The sequence below is a fragment of the Callorhinus ursinus genome, unplaced genomic scaffold (genome assembly GCF_003265705.2).
Source record: "Callorhinus ursinus isolate GAN/ISIS: 27379988/994484 unplaced genomic scaffold, GSC_fseal_2.0 scaffold28, whole genome shotgun sequence".
Taxonomy (NCBI): Eukaryota; Metazoa; Chordata; class Mammalia; order Carnivora; family Otariidae; genus Callorhinus; species Callorhinus ursinus.
The window spans coordinates 15258728-15274689 of NW_027397090.1; the positions used below are offsets into that span (position 1 = coordinate 15258728).

General features: G+C 38.4%; 1 protein-coding gene across 4 annotated transcripts in view; it reads left to right on the forward strand.

The window, feature by feature from the left end:
• Positions 1–15962, forward strand: part of JAK2 (Janus kinase 2) — a 151088-nt gene that overhangs the window by 20320 nt on the left and 114806 nt on the right. The window contains exon 1 of one of the 4 annotated variants that reach the window (XM_025891543.2): positions 9860–9917. The exons of the other annotated variants lie outside the window; for them this stretch is intronic. The gene's annotated coding sequence lies outside the window, so the exon portion shown is untranslated. Of the gene's footprint in view, positions 1–9859; positions 9918–15962 lie in introns of those variants that run through there. 4 annotated transcript variants of the gene reach the window in all.

The window sequence follows — 15962 nt, forward strand, 5'->3', positions numbered from 1 at the left end:
ACATCTAGGCTCTTTCCACAGTTTGGCTATTGTGGACATTGCTGCTATAAACATTGGGGTGCACGTACCCCTTCGGATCCCTACATTTGTATCTTTGGGGTAAATACCCAGTAATGCAATTGCTGGATCGTAGGGTAGCTCTATTTTCAATTGTTTGAGGAACCTCCATACTGTTTTCCAGAGGGGTTGCACCAGCTTTGGAGATGTATCTTGAAAGAAGTTGCTGTGGGCGATGTCAAAGAGGTCTCCTCTAGGATTTTGATGGATTCCTGTCTCACATTGAGGTCTTTCATCCACTTTGAGTTTATCTTTGTGAATGGTGTTAGAGAATGGTCGAGTTTCATTCTTCTGCATGTGGCTGTCCAACTTTCCCAGCAACCATTTATTGAAGAGACTGTCTTTTTTCCATTGCATGTTTTTTCCTGCTTTGTCAAAGATTATTTGACTATAGAGTTGAGGGTCCATATATGGGCTCTCTATTCTGTTCCATTGGTCTATATGTCTGTTTTTGTGCCAGTACCATGCTGTCTTGGTGATCACAGCTTTGTAATAGAGCTTGAAATCCGGCAACGTGATGCCCTCAGCTTTGTTTTTCTTTTTCAACATTTCCTTGGCAATGTGGGGTCTTTTCTGATTACATACAAATTTTAGGATTGTTTGTTCCAGCACTTTGAAAAATGTCATTGGAATTTTGATCAGGATGGCATTGAAGGTATAGATTGCTCTGGGTAGCATAGACATTTTAACAGTGTTTATTCTTCTGATCCATGAGCATGGGATGTTTTTCCATCTTTTTGTGTCTTCTTCAATTTCTTTCATGAGTGTTCTGTAGTTCCTAGAGTATCGATCCTTTACCTCTTTGGTTAGGTTTACTCCAAGGTATCTTATGGTTTTTGGTGCTATTGTAAATGGAATTGTTTCTCTAATTTCTCTTTCTACAGTTGCATTGTTAGTGTATAAGAAAGCAACTGATTTCTGTGCATTGATTTTGTATCCTGCCACATTACTAAATTGCTCTATGAGTTCTAGTAATTTGGGGGTGGAGTCTTTTGGGTTTTCCACATAAAGTATCATGTCGTCTGCAAAAAGAGAGAGTTTGACTTCTTCTTTGCCAATTTGAATACCTTTTATTTCTTTTTGTTGTCTGATTGCTGTTGCTAGGACTTCTAGTACTATGTTGAATAATAGTGGCGAGAGTGGGCATCCTTGTTGTGTTCCTGATCTTAAGGGAAAGGCTCTCAGCTTCTCTCCATTGAGGATGATATTTGCTGTGGGTTTTTCATAGATGGATTTTATGAACTTGAGGAATGTTCCCTCTATCCCTATACTCTGAAGAGTTTTAATCAGGAAAGGATGTTGTATTTTGTCAAATGCTTTTTCTGCATCAGTTGAGAGGACCATGTGGTTCTTCTCCCTCTTATTAATGTGTTCTAGCACACTGATGTGCGGATGTTGAACCACCCTGGATCCCGGGGATAAATCTTGTAGTCAGTCTTGATCTCACCTACACACTGTTCCCCTCCCCCTTTCCTCAAATTATTCGTTTCACATAAGGTAAAGTAGTATATTTAGAACTTGATTTCTTGTTCCAGAAACCATAGGCAGTATTTCTTGATTTCTCACTTTCTAGGATTAACGTACTTCTTCCAAGCTTCTGTTTAGCCACCCCCTTGCTTTCACTTCTCAGCCTCCAGCATTTGTATTTTTATGTCAAGATGAACATTTACATTGTGTCTAGTAACCATAATTAACACTTGAGTGCTTTGTAGAGGATTCTAAGTTTGCAAAGCAATGACAGTGCTTATATCATATTGAGCATTGTTACAGAGCCAAGAAGCATGCTATAATTTCATCGCCTTTCTTGTCAAGTTTTCTTCCACTGGGATTGCCTTTTTCCCCCATTCTTTTAGTTTTCCTTTATCCTCTGTGGGTGTGTAGCGCTATGTTGTGTTTTGTTTTTGTTTTTAACTCCTTCATGGCAAGCAACCTAGTACCCACTTTTTTCTGAAGTCTTCCTTCCAGTGTCCCCTTGCTGGGCTGAGTGCTTTAGGCCTGCTGCCCAGCTGTCTGTCACCATGTGACTTAACTTCACTACTGTCCAGGGTTAGATCTATTTTCTGGACCTGATGTCATCTTTTTCATTTACTCCTTTGGTTTGGTTGGTATGTTGTATCTTAAGAAAGTAACTTCTGAAATGCTGCTTTTGAGGTAAACTTTGAATATTAAAATATTTGAAAATCACATTATTCTGCTGGGTAAGAATTCTGAGTTGAAAACCACGCATAAGGTTAGGAAAAAAAAATGACACAAAATGAAAGGAAAAACTATCTTTATTCTTCAGATCCTTTCCCTGTTTTTTTGCTTACTTCTTAATTGCTAAATTCAGTGAATTTTTCCCCCTTCTGTTTCTATCTTATTTAACCTCTTCATAGTATTTGACAACTTTTCTCATGACACTTTTCTTTTTCTTTCTTTCTTTTTTTTAGGGAATTTTAGTTTTATTAAAATATATACAGAAAAGCACACTTATCAGAAGTATACATATAGCACAGTGAACAGTTTACAAAGTGAACAGTTCCAGCTTTTCTTCTACTTCTTGACCATTTCTTTGCAAGAATCTGCTACATTCTTCTTTATGTTCCCCCATTTCTGACAGTTCTAGATAGTTCTTAAATGTTTGGACTGCAAGGACTTGGTCTCTAACCCTCTTCTCACCTTGTATATATTTTTGCACCTAATGACTTTAAAAATCTGTAACAAAAACACAGAATGTATCTCTTAGCCTTTAGAAATCTAGCTGCCTACAATGATACCTCAATCTGGCCGTATGGTAGGCACCTCAGTTTCATTATGTGCCACACTGAGTTCATCATCCCTCCAAAGCTGTTCCATCCTCTACTCTGTGAATTGTGACACAGGACACCCAGGCTCTCAGACCCCAAGCCAAGAAATCATTCTTAATTCCTCCTGTAGCTGATTACTATGAGTCTTCTTGTAATTGTCTTATGGGTGCTTCATATGCCAGGTATCTGAAGTCCACTTTCCTTTCAACTTGCTTTTCTTCTCTATCTTGGTTCTTAGCATTGCTTTCTTTATGCCTCGTGGCTTGGTGGGAAACCTCAAATTCAGGTGAGATCCCTTCCTTCCCCTGAGGTCCAGGTAGTAATAAAGGTAGGTCTTCGTGCTGAGTCTCTGTAGTGCACAGCCCTGTTCTTTCGCCCTGTGTATTCTGTTACAGCTCCTGCAGCCCTTCATGTCTTGTTTTCTGTCTGTCCACGCTATTTCCTTTCTACTCCAGATGAAGAGCTTTTGAGGCAAAAAGTTGTATCTTTTTCGGAAAATGTTGAATGTCTAAATGAACATGAGGTAAGTTGAATGAAGTCAGATGATACGATATGTAAATAGAAAAGTGTTGGAATACATTTAGACTAGAAAATTTGACACGTACAAGTTTAAAAATCCCAGAATGTCTCATAAGCTAACAAACATGGTACTTATCTGTTTTATCTAGGTTTTGGCTGATTTACTCCTAAAATATCTTTGTAAAGAGAGGGGAAATATATAAGTAAGCACAGTATAATGATATTTTATCTTGTTTTATCAAGGATTCATAAAGCAGCACTTTATATTTTACTGTATCACCAGGAAATTTCTTTGACAGTTATGGATTATTGTGGTATATTCTCCAAAATAAGCTCCATTCTGTGAACATTGGTTTTAAGTCATTTTTTCTACTTTTAATTTTTTATAAATAATAATAGAGAATACTGGAAACCAACATACACTTAAAGGAGAGAAAGCTAAATTCCAACAAATTAATTAGAATATATTCCAGATATTAGCAGTTAGCAATCTATACAAAAATATTTTATGAAATGTATACCAGAGTTGTTTTAAGGTTAGCTTAGAGACTAATTAAGACATTTTTAATAGTATTTCAAAGAAAAATTCTGCTTAATGAAAGAGGTGATAGAAGCAAAAACTAAGGGAAATGACACTGACACCACAAAATGGGTTTTTAGGAAAGGGTCCTTTTATTTTAGATGAAAGTGTATAGTAAAGCCAATTTCTTAAACTGACAAAGTAGCTGAGATTAAAAAATAATTGATACTTCTTGATGTTCCCTTTTCAGCTGTCATTCCTCAAGTGTTAGTGTAGCCTTTGAGGAATATAGGGATACAGAAAAAGAGGTACATTAATTCTGTAGCATCCTACTACTGTAGTTCTCAGTCAGTATTTCTTTGTCATTACTGTGGGAAATTATACTTGATAAAAAAAAATCTGAGACCTTTTTTTCACAATAGTTGCTGAAAAGTAGATTCAAATTCTTATTCACCGATGATTTCTGTTGAAGACATGATGTTCCCATTACCATTGACAAGAAGCTCAAATTGGACTTTCTCTGCCCTTGTGCAATTCATGTTATGTAACTTTTCTTGGCTGTCCCTATACTTGGATGTTTGATTATGGTTTAGGGAGGTATTGCATTAGATGTAATTGGCCAAATGTGAACTTTAAAAGTATGTCTGGCAGCCACATATCTGGTGGAAACCAACAAATCTAAAGTAGGAATGAGAAGAGGTAAAGACAGCAAAAGTTTGTTTTGATGCTAACAGGTATCTGAGGGAATTGTTTCACGTTTTCCATGTTTCTTCTAAGAAGAGGCATACTTTTTAAAAAACAGTTTTATTTAGACGTAATTCACATACCATACGTTTTGCTTCTAACCATACATTTTGTTTTAAATTGTAGAAGCAAAACTAGAATCTATATGAAAATGAACAGTGAGAAACTGTGTTTAGATATGATTCCCAGCTGCGTTAGTGATAGGTTTTATGCTTTTCTCAAACCATTCTCAAAGAATTTTCTAGGTTTATTTAATGGTATTGTAGATAAGGAACAGAAGGAAAGTTCTCCATGTTATAATAGGTTTTTCCATTCATAGCTTTTTTCTTGACTAGTTTCTGTGATTTTGAGCTAAGAAGATCCAACAGGCTTAAAGAGTGAGAGTCTGTTTTTGTGCTATGCTTTAATATTTTTGGCCTCTTTTATTAGAAACCCCTAAAATTAGTAATCAGACCTCAGGATTAAAATTGGTGAGGGAATGTCTTTTTGGGTGTATTTCTTTTCAAAAACAATGTGCTTTTGTGGGAAATCCTTTTGACTTAAACCTGTGTGGGCTTAAAGATAACGTATCTTTTTGACTGGGTTTGCATATAAGCAATACTTTGCATAAATGCAGGATAAGGGAGTCCTGGAAAAGCTGCAGTTCAAAGAAAAGATTTATTTACTAAAGGTGTTTTTTGTTTTTTTGACAGTAGGTTATTTAACTTTATAGGTAGTTTGTGCTCTTATTATTATTATTTTTAAAGATTTTATTTATTTATTTGACAGAGCTAGAGAGCACAAGCAGGGGGAGCGGCAGGCAGAGGGAGAAGCAGACTCCCTGCTGAGCAGGGAACCCCATGTGGGACTTGATCCCAGGACCCTGGGATCATGACCTGAGCTGAAGGCAGATGCTTAACTGACTGAGCCACCCAGGCATCCCTGCTCTTATTATTAAATGCCCTTTTTCACATGACTTGATTAATTTATTTGGATTTCTTTTCCTTATATAGTGTAGAAAAGCTATAAGTCCTGCTAAATTGCATCACAGATTTACTATCAGAACGTAATAAGTAGAATTTGCCATTTGTTAATCTAAGGAATCAGCTCTACTGGTTGTAATTCAGTTGAATTAATTTGGTATATTTATAAGGGTGGTTCCTTAAGTTACTTATTTCAGAGACTTGATTCTGTTGGGAAAGAAGTTGAATATACTAAAAATTATTCTTAAAACCAACATTTTGTGTATTTATTTATTTATTGGAAAGAAGGAAACTTTCTTTATTCACAGATAGTGTATTCAAACAATTACAAAAAATTCTGGGGCACCTGGGTGGCTCAGTCGTTTGCCTTCGGGCTCGGGTCATGATCCCAGGGTCCTGGGGTCAGGCCCCGCATCAGGCTCCCTGCTCGGCGGGGAGCCTGCTTCTCCCTCTCCCACTCCCCCTGCTTGTGTTCCCTCTCTCGCTGTCTCTCTCTCTGTCAAATAAATAAACAAAATCTTTAAAAAGAAAAAAAATTCCAAGGAATCCACAAAATAACTAATAAAATTACTATGAGAGTTTACCTAAGTTGAGATTTGGAGAAGCACATCAGTTTGGATTTTAATTAGCTGCACATAACCGAAATTTCAAGTAAGAGTGGATTTATGTTTCTCTCAAGTAAAAGAAGATACTATGCTGGACAGGTGGCTCCATGATTACCAGGAAACTAGTTACTAGCTATCTTTTTCTCTTTCCAACCTTTACCCTGACTTCCATCTTCAGGATCACCTTGTGGTTGCAAGAGGGCTATTATAGCTCCAACCACGGTGTGTTCATTTTGCATAGCCTAAAGGAGTAAAGGGCAACAAAAAAGAATGCCATTTCATAGCTATATCAGCACAGAGTGGACTTACTGCATCATAGTGTGGATATATGTGTAGCCAGCACCCCGTGGGTGCAAGAGCATCTAGCCCCGGGGGTGCCAAACAGACAAGTTCTGCCCTTCAATGCTGACAGAATCCAAAGGCAGAGAGACAAGAGGTGGTGAAACAAGAAAGTTAATTTATTCCAGTGAGGCCAATACTGGAAAGACAGCAGGCCAGCATCTCAAAAACTGTTACCCAAGTCCTGAAAATACTTGTAGATTTATGTTAGGAAAATGTGGGACAAAGGTAGGTGGGTACATGCAGGTGGGCAGTAAAGGTCAAGTTGATCATTGCCTTTGGGTCAGTTACCCAGGGTCTTGCTGGTGTCTTGGCGGTCATTATTGCTTGGAGGGGTAGTTTTGGTTCCCATCACAGGATGCTACCATCCCCCTGCTCCAGGTCTTTTGTCTGAGGTAAAAAATAAGCTGGAAAGAATTTAGTCAGTCGGAAAATGCAGACTAGGGTCAAATGGAAGTAGTTAAAGTCCCCTTTCATATGTATAACTTTGTAAGAAACTTCCAGTTTTTCGAAGTGCTTGCTCGGTTTTACATTCCCATCAGGAGTGAGAGTTCCAATTGCTCTACAACTTTTGTAACATTTGGTGTCATTAGTCTTTTCAAATTTTTGCCATCCTAATGGGTGTGTGTTGGTATCAACTGGTTTTAATTTGTATTTTACTGAATTAAAATAGCCTGTAGGGATGTTGTTTTTATTCCTGCTAATGATAATTTGTGTTTTTTTCCTGACTTTCCAAAATTGATCATTCTACTTAAAGATTTATAAATTTTATTAGTTGTTTCCCAAAACTGACTTTGGTTTTATTGATTTTCTCTGTTGTCTCTGCTCTTCATTTCTTTCTTCTCCTTTTTCTGGTTTCTTCTTTTAGCTACTTAGGAAGTTAGATCATTGATTCCAGATCATCTTTCTTAACATAAGTATTTAAAGCTACACATTTCCCTTTAAACACCATGTTAGCTGTATCTTAAAAATTTTATTTTTAATGGTTTTTCTTTTTCTTTTTTTTTAAGTATGTAGTAACATTTTTATTTCTCCACTAACCAATGAAATATAACATTGTTTTCTCCATTTTCTTTGGATAATTAATCAATTGTTAACATTTTCTGGAAAGTATTTTGTGGTCAGTGCCCAGCAGTCAAGTAAAACTTTTTTAAGTTTTATTTTTAAGACTATATTTCTTCCAGCTTCATGTCCATAGATTCCCATTGTGTCTGATGCCCTGCTTTATTTCTAAGACATAGAATGTGTCCTGGTACATAGAATGCGTTCAAAAGTATTTATGAATGAATAAAAGAATGAATGGGTCTTCCTAATATCTCTTCACAATGTCTTTACATCTCTGCTCTCCATTTTGTATGAGGATTATAATTTTGTGTTTGTCTGGAGAACCAATCAAACTGAATAGGGTGTGCCCCACAAGCTGAAGCCCTGATTATGTTTAGTGTCTATCCAATCAGGGTGTGTTCCACTGGAATGTAGCCCTGATTAGGTTTACTAACAGTAAACCCGGTATAAAGGGAAGTCAATGAGTCATTGTTCTGAGGAGAAGAAACGGGCAAATTTGGGACTTCGGAAGAAGAGGAATTAGCTGCTTACGTGTGGAACTTGCCACAGAATCTGTTAGGCTTCACCATCTCCTCCAACTCTGAGTCCTGGTGAGTTTTCCAAACAGTGAGATGTAAGCTGGCCTCATTCCTTAAAATTATGTAAGTTCTATCCCTCTTTAGACATCTGTCATATCAAAGAAACTTCTTTTTTTTTTTTAAGATTTTATTTATTTACTAGAGAGAGAGAGCGTGCACGTGTGCTGGAGAAAGCATGCGCGTGCACACTGCAGGTGGGGAGAGGAGCAGAGGGAGAGCACAAGCAGACTCCCTGCTGAGTGTGGAGCCCTTTGTGGGGCTCAGTCTCAGGACCCTGAGATCATGACCTGAGCAGAAATCTAGAGTCAGGTGGCTTATTGACTGAGCCACCCAGGTGCCCCTCAAAGCAGCTTCTTATGATCTTTATATTTCATTGTGTCAGTATTTGCTCTACCATTTTCCTTTCCCATTTTTTGGCTGTTTGTGTCCTTTTTCCATTTTGGTCTTGAACTAAATTATTTTAACTTCCTACCCTAAGATCCTAGATCTGTGCTGTCTAATAACAACTACCCACCACATGTGACTATAAAATTTAAAGTAATAAAATTAAATAAACTTCGTATCTCAGTAGTAGTGACCAAATTTCAAGTATTCTGTAACCATGTGTGGCAGTTATTGTACAATACAGATACAGAGCATTTCCTTTATCTTGGAAAATTCTACTGGCATGGTGATCTACATCTTATGTTTTTATTATTTTTTGTTGTAAATACTTCATTTTTTGCTTCTCTGAATTAGTTTCCTTTTATGGATTTCATCAGGTAATTTTCTTTATTCTTTAAACATCTTTAGATAGGTGCTTAATTTGGTCATTTACAAATTAATGTGTATTTAAGACAAATAATTTCATGTGAATATTGTTTTAGTTTCATTTGTACTTATACACAGCTGTATTCAAATGTTACTATTTTTCATAATGTACTTAAATTTTTGTGTCAACTTTATTTTTATTTTTTTATTGTTATGTTAATCACCATATATTACATCATTAGTTTTTGTTTGTGTCAACTTTAAAAGAGATTATCTTACCCCTTAGTTTTTAGTTAATAGATTGTGTCTTCCATGATTGTTGTTTTCTGGCATTATTTCATTGCTTATAGGGCTGTTGCATATTCCTTTTTTAAAAAATATGAGGCTTTCCTCCATCTTGGTACATAAACCATTTGAATGCAGTGTCCATTATGCACCTTGAAAATAGATCTGTTTCATGGTATGCTGCTTTCATAGATAAAATTCTAGAATAGTTGTAAACTTAAATCTAATTTCACCATTCCTGAATTGCTCTGAATGTATTAGATGTTGAAAATCATGAAAGGTAGAACTTTGATTTGCAATCCAATCTGAGATGATACATTTCTTCATTTTCAGTATTAATTGATGTACATTTGTTTTGGTTTAATACTTTCTTCATATTTAAACCTACTTTCTTGTATCTTATGATTTGTCTTTGTTTAATTGTGAATTGCTAAAATGTAAGCAAGAAGAAGGCAAACTGGAACAGTTATGTCAACGGCTATATCCTTAGCACCTGGAATAGTGCCTAGCCCATCACTGGTGTTGAATTTTGAGAGAGGTCATTTAATAACATCACTTCCCAGACTGTAGTTCTGACTTGAAAAAAAGGGCAATGGCAGGTGAGTGAGTATAAGTAGATATCATTTGTTTTTATTGACGGATCTGTTGGGGAACACAGTTTTACTGTGGAGGAACAAAGGTCCTTAAAGCACTCCAGAAGTAACAAAGTGTGTACGAATAGCCCTGGGATGGCTGAGAGTAAAGGACCTACTCCTTCAGCGTTAGCAATACCTTTAAAGTGTTAAGGCATTATTGAAGAAGCAGAGTGTATCCTTCCAGTTAGCTCTGTGAGATCTGGGGGAAGAACCTGTGCTGCGCAGTCACCCATCCTGAAGTGACCAAACATATGTTATTATTCCTACTTTAATGAGAAGTTAGTATATTTTCAAATGAATTACTGAATAATTTAGAACCATTAATTAGGTTTTGTTAATTCTTTTAAAGATTGCTTGTATTGCTGTGGTTTTTGAAATCTATTTAATCCCTATTTTCGGAGGTAGTTTATCAATTTTGTAATTTTTTTCAAAGAACCAGCTCCTGGTTTCATTGATCTGTTCTATTGGTTTTTTACTTTCTGTATAATTTATTTCTCCTATAATCTTTTTTTATTATGTTAATCACTATAAATTACATCATTAGTTTTTGATGCAGTGTTCCATGATTCATTGTTTGTGTATAACACCCAGTGCTCCATGCAGAACGTGCCCTCTTTAATACCCATCACGAGGCTAACCCATTCCTGCCCCCCTCCCAGAACCCTGTTTGTTTCTCAGTCCATAGTCTCTCATGGTTCGTCTCCCCCTCCGATTTCCCACCCTTCATTCTTCCCTTCCTGCTATCTTCTTCTTCTTCTTTTTTTTTTTTTTAACATATAATGTATTATTTGTTTCACAGGTACAGGTCTGTGATTCAACAGTCTTACACAATTCACAGTGCTCACCATAGCACATACCCTCCCCAATCTCTATCACCCAGCCACCCCCTCCCTCCCACCCCCCACCACTCCAGCAACCCCCACTTTTTTCTGAGATTAAAGAATTCCTCATATCAGTGAGGTCATATGATACATGTCTTTCTCTGATTGACATATTTCGCTCAGCATAACACCCTCCAGTTCCATCCATGTCATTGGAAATGGCAAGATTTCATTCCTTTTGATGGCTGCATAATATTCCATTGTGTATAAATACCACATCTTCTTTATTCATTCATCTGTCGATGGACATCTTGGCTCTTTCCGTAGTTTGGCTATTGTGGACATTGCTGCTATAAACATTGAGGTGCACGTACCTCTTTGGATCCCTACATTTACATCTTTGGGGTAAATACCCAGTAGTGCAATTGCTGGATCATATGGTAGCTCTATTAACTTTTTTGAGGAACCTCCGTACTGTTTTCCAGAGTGGCTGCACCAGCTTGTATTCCCACCAACAGTGTAGGAGGGTTCCCCTTTCTCTGCATCCTTGCCAACATCTGTCGTTTCCTGACTTGTTCATTTTAGCCATTCTGACTGGTGTGAGGTGGTATCTCATTGAGGTTTTGATTTGGATTTCCCTGATGCCGAGCGATGTTGAGCACTTTTTCATATGTCTGTTGGCCATTTGGAAGTCTTCTTTGGAAAAATGTCTGTTCATGTCTTCTGCCCATTTCTTGATTGGATCATTTGTTCTTTGGGTGTTGAGTTTAAGAAGTTTTTTATAGATTTTGGATACCAGCCCTTTCTCTCATATGTCATTTGCAAATATCTTCTCCCATTCTGTCAGTTGTCTTTTGGTTTTGTGGACTGCTTCCTTTGCTGTGCAGAAGCTTTTTATCTTGAAGTCCCTAGTTCATTTTTGCCCTTGCTTCCCTTGCCTTTGGCGATGTTTCTAGGAAGAAGTTGCTGCAGCTGAGGTCGAAGAGGTTGCTGCCTGTGTTCTCCTCGAGGATTTTGATGGACTCCTATCTCACATTTAAGTCTTTCAACCATTTTGAGTCTGTTTTTATGTGTGGTATAAGGAAATGGTCCAGTTTCATTCTTCTGCATGTGGCTGTCCAATTTTCCCAACACCCTTTGTTGAAGAGACTGTCTTTTTTCCATTGGACATTCTTTCCTGCTTTGTCAAAGATTAGTTGACCATGGAGTTGAGGGTCCATTTCTGGGCTCTCGATTCTGTTCCATTGATCTATGGGTCTGTTTTTGTGCCAGTACCATACTGTCTTGATGATGACAGCTTTGTAATAGAGTTTGAAGTCCAGAATTGTGATGCCACCAGCTTTGCTTTACTTTTTGAACATTCCTCTGGCTGTTTGGGATCTTTTCTCGTTCCATACAAATTTTAGGATTCTTTGTTCCATTTCCTTGAAAAAAGTGGATGGTATTTTGATGGGGATTGCATTGAATGTGTAGATTGCTCTAGGTAGCATTGACATCTTCACAATATTTGTTCTTCCAGTCCAGGAGCTTGGAATGTTTTTCCATTTCTTTGTGCCTTCCTCAGTTTTTTTCATGAATATTTTATAGTTTTCTGAGTACAGATCCTTTGCCTCTTTGGTTAGATTTATTCCTAGGTATCTTATGGTTTTGGGTGCAGTTGTAAATGGGATCGATTCCTTAATTTCTCTTTCTTCTGTCTTGTTGTTGGTGTATAGGAATACCATGGTTTCTGTGCATTGATTTTATATCCTGCCACTTGACTGAATTCCTGTATGAGTTCTAGCAGTTTTGGAGTGGAGTCTTTTGGGTTTTCCACATACAGTATCATATCATCTGCAAAGAGTGAGAGTTTGACTTCTTCTTTGCCGATTTGGATGCCTTTGATTTCTTTTTGTTGTCTGATTGCTGTGGCAGGATTTCTAATACTGTGTTGAATAGCAGTGGTGATAGTGGACATCCCTGCCGTGTTCCTGACCTCAGGGGGAAAGCTCTCAGTTCTTCCCCATTGAGAATGATATTTGCTGTAGGTTTTTCATAGATCGCTTTTAGGATATTGAGGTATGTACCCTCTATCCCTACACTCCGAAGAGTTTTGATCAAGAAAGGATGCTGTACTTTGTCAAACGCTTTTTCTGCATCTTTTGAGAGGATCATATGGTTCTTGTTCTTTCTTTTATTAATGTATTGTATCACGTTGAACGATTTGTGGATGTTGAACCAACCTTGCAGCCCAGGGATAAATCCGACTTGGTCGTGGTGAATAATTCTTTTAATGTACTGTTGGATCCTATTGGCTAGTATTTTGGTGAGAATTTTTGCATCCATGTTCATCAAGGATATTGGTCTGTAATTCTCCTTTTTGATGGGGTCTTTGTCTGCTTTTGGGATCAAGGTAATGGTTGCCTCATAAAAGGAGTTTGGAAGTTTTCCTTCCATTTCTATTTTTTGGAACAGTTTCAGAAGAATAGGTAATAATTCTTATATAAATGTATGGTAGAGTTCCCCTGGGAAGCCATCTGGCCCTGGGCTTTTGTTGTTGGGAGATTTTGATGACTGCATCAATATTCTTGGTGGTTATGGGTCTGTTCAGGTTTTCTATTTCTTCCTGGTTCTGTTTTGGTAGTTGATACATCTCTAGGAATGCATCCATTTCTTCCAGATTGCCTAATTTGCTGGCATGTAGTTGCTCATAATATGTTCTTATAATTGTTTGTATTTCTTTGGTGTTGGTTGTGATCTCCCCTCTTTCATTCATGATTTTATTTATTTGGGTCCTTTCTCTTTTCTTTTTGATAAGTCTGGCCAGCGGTTTATCAATCTTGTTAATTCTTTCAAAGAACCAGCTCCTAGTTTCGTTGATCTGTTCTACTGTTCTTTTGGTTTCTAGTTCATTGATTTCTGCTCTGATCTTTATGATTTCTCTTCTCCTGCTGGGTTTAGGCTTTATTTGCTGTTCTTTCTCGAGCTCCTTTAGGTGTAGGGTTCAGTTGTGTATTTGATACCTTTCTTGTTTCTTGAGAAAGGCTTGTATTGCTATATACTTTCCTCTTAGGACTGCCTTTGCTGCATTCCAAAGATTTTGAACAGTTGTGTTTTCATTTTCATTTGTTTCCATGATTTTTAAAAATTCTTCTTTAATTTCCTGGTTGACCCATTCATTTCTTAGTAGGATTGAGTTCTTTCCGACTTTCCTGTTGTGATTGAGTTCTAGTTTCAAAGCATTGTGGTCTGAAAATATGCAGGGAATGATCCCAGTCTTTTGGTACTTGTTGAGACCTGATTTGTGACCCAGGATCTATTCTGGAGAATGTTCCATGGGCACTAGAGAAGAATGTGTATTCCATTGCTTTGGGATGGAATGTTCTGAATATATCTGTGAAGTCCATTTGGTCCAGTGTGTCATTTAAAGTCTTTACTTCCTTGTTGATCTTTTACTTAGATGATCTGTCCATTTCAGTCAGGGGGGTGTTAAAGTCCCCTACTATTATTGTACTGTTGTCTATGTGTTTCTTTGCTTTTGTTATTAATTGGCTTATATAATTGGCTGTTCCCATGTTAGGGGCATAGATATTTACAATTGTTAGATCTTCTTGTTGGATAGACCCTTTAAATATGACATTGTGTCCTTCCTCATCTCTTATTACAGTCTTTGGTTTAAAATCTAATTTTTCTGGTAAAGTTAAAAAAATTAATTTTGAAAGACTAAAGAATCATGGGGAAAAAGCCATGAATTCCATGTGCAGTATTCCCCTAGCGCTGGAGTTCTGTCATTCTCATTGATCAGTAAACTTGGTCTTGGCTGGCTGTTCTTGCTGATCTTCTGGGAGAGGGGCCTGTTGCCGTGGTTCAGAAATGTCTTTGCCGGAGGCGGGATTGCTCCGCCGTTGCCGGGGCAGGCTCAGTAGTGGGTTGAGGTGTGCTCTGGGAGCTTTTGTTCCTTGCAAGCTTCTGGTAGAGCTTTGGAGGAGGAGAGTGAAAATGGCAGCCTCCCAATCTCCACCCGGAGGAGCCAAGAACTCGAGGTCCCGCTCCTCAGTGCACCCCCAGAGTAAAGCAGTCAGTCACTCCCTCTCCCCGGTCTCCGGCCTGTGACCGAGCGTTTCTCTCTCTGGCACCCGACCCCGTGTGGAGTCTCCAAACCCAACAGATCCCTGCAGTGTGCTCCCGCGCCGCTCCTCCCGGGGGGAAGAAGGGGAGTCTCCCCGGATCTGCCGCTTATCGAGTCCCTGCTGGAGGAGCAGGGGCCCGACTGTGTCCCTGATCACAGTTTACGGCAACCCCGAGCTGAGGGCCCGTGCCTCGGCTCCGTCTCTGCAGCCAGCTTCCCCGCTCCTGAAACAATACCCAGGAGCTCTGCTGCAATCAGGCACCCCCCGGTCTTTCTGTGACCCTGAGGGTCCTGAGACCACACTGTCCTGGGAACGTTCCACCCCCTGCTTAGCCACTGTAGCGACTTCGCTGAGTGGCGCTGACTTCTAAAAGTTCCGATTTTATGTTCTCCTGCTTTATCACTTGCCAGTAGCGGCTGACGGAGGGCCCCCCCCTCCCCCGTGTGTCTTTCCCAATATCGCCTCGGAATCACTTCTCTCCACATCCTACCTTCCAGAACGTGGTCGCTTTTCTGTTCAGAGAGTTGCTGCTATTCTTTTCTTTGCTCTCCTGTTGAGTTCGTAGGTGTTCAGAATGGTTTGATCCCTATCTAGCTGAATTCCTGGGACCAGATGAAATTTAGGTCTCCTACTCCTCTGCCATCTTGCTGCTCCAATTTCTCCTATAATCTTTATTATTATTTGCTGGGTTTAGGTTTTGTTTGTTCTCCTTTTTCTAGCTCCTTTAGGTGTATGGTTAGGTTATTTGAGATTTTTCTTGCTTCTTGATGTAGGCGTGTATTGGTATAAATTTGCCTGTTAGATCTTCTGTTGCATCTTCTGTTGCATCTCAAAGACCCTTAATAAAAAGATAAAGAACCAATCAAAGATGAAAAACATAATAAATGAAATAAAAAATACACTTGATGGAATAAATAGCAGGCTAGGTGAAACTGAGGAGTGAATTAATGATCTGGAATACAGAGTAACTGAAAGGAACCAAGCTGAGCAAAGGAGAGGAAAGAAAATTCTGCAAATCCGAAATAGTCTTAGGGAACTTAGGGACTCTGTCAAGCACAATACCATTTACATTGTAGGGATCTCACAAGAAGAAGAGACAGGAAAGGGTACAGAAAATTTATTTGAAGAAATAAGAGCTGAAAACTTCCCTAATTGGGGGAAGGAAACAGATATCCAGATCCAGGAGG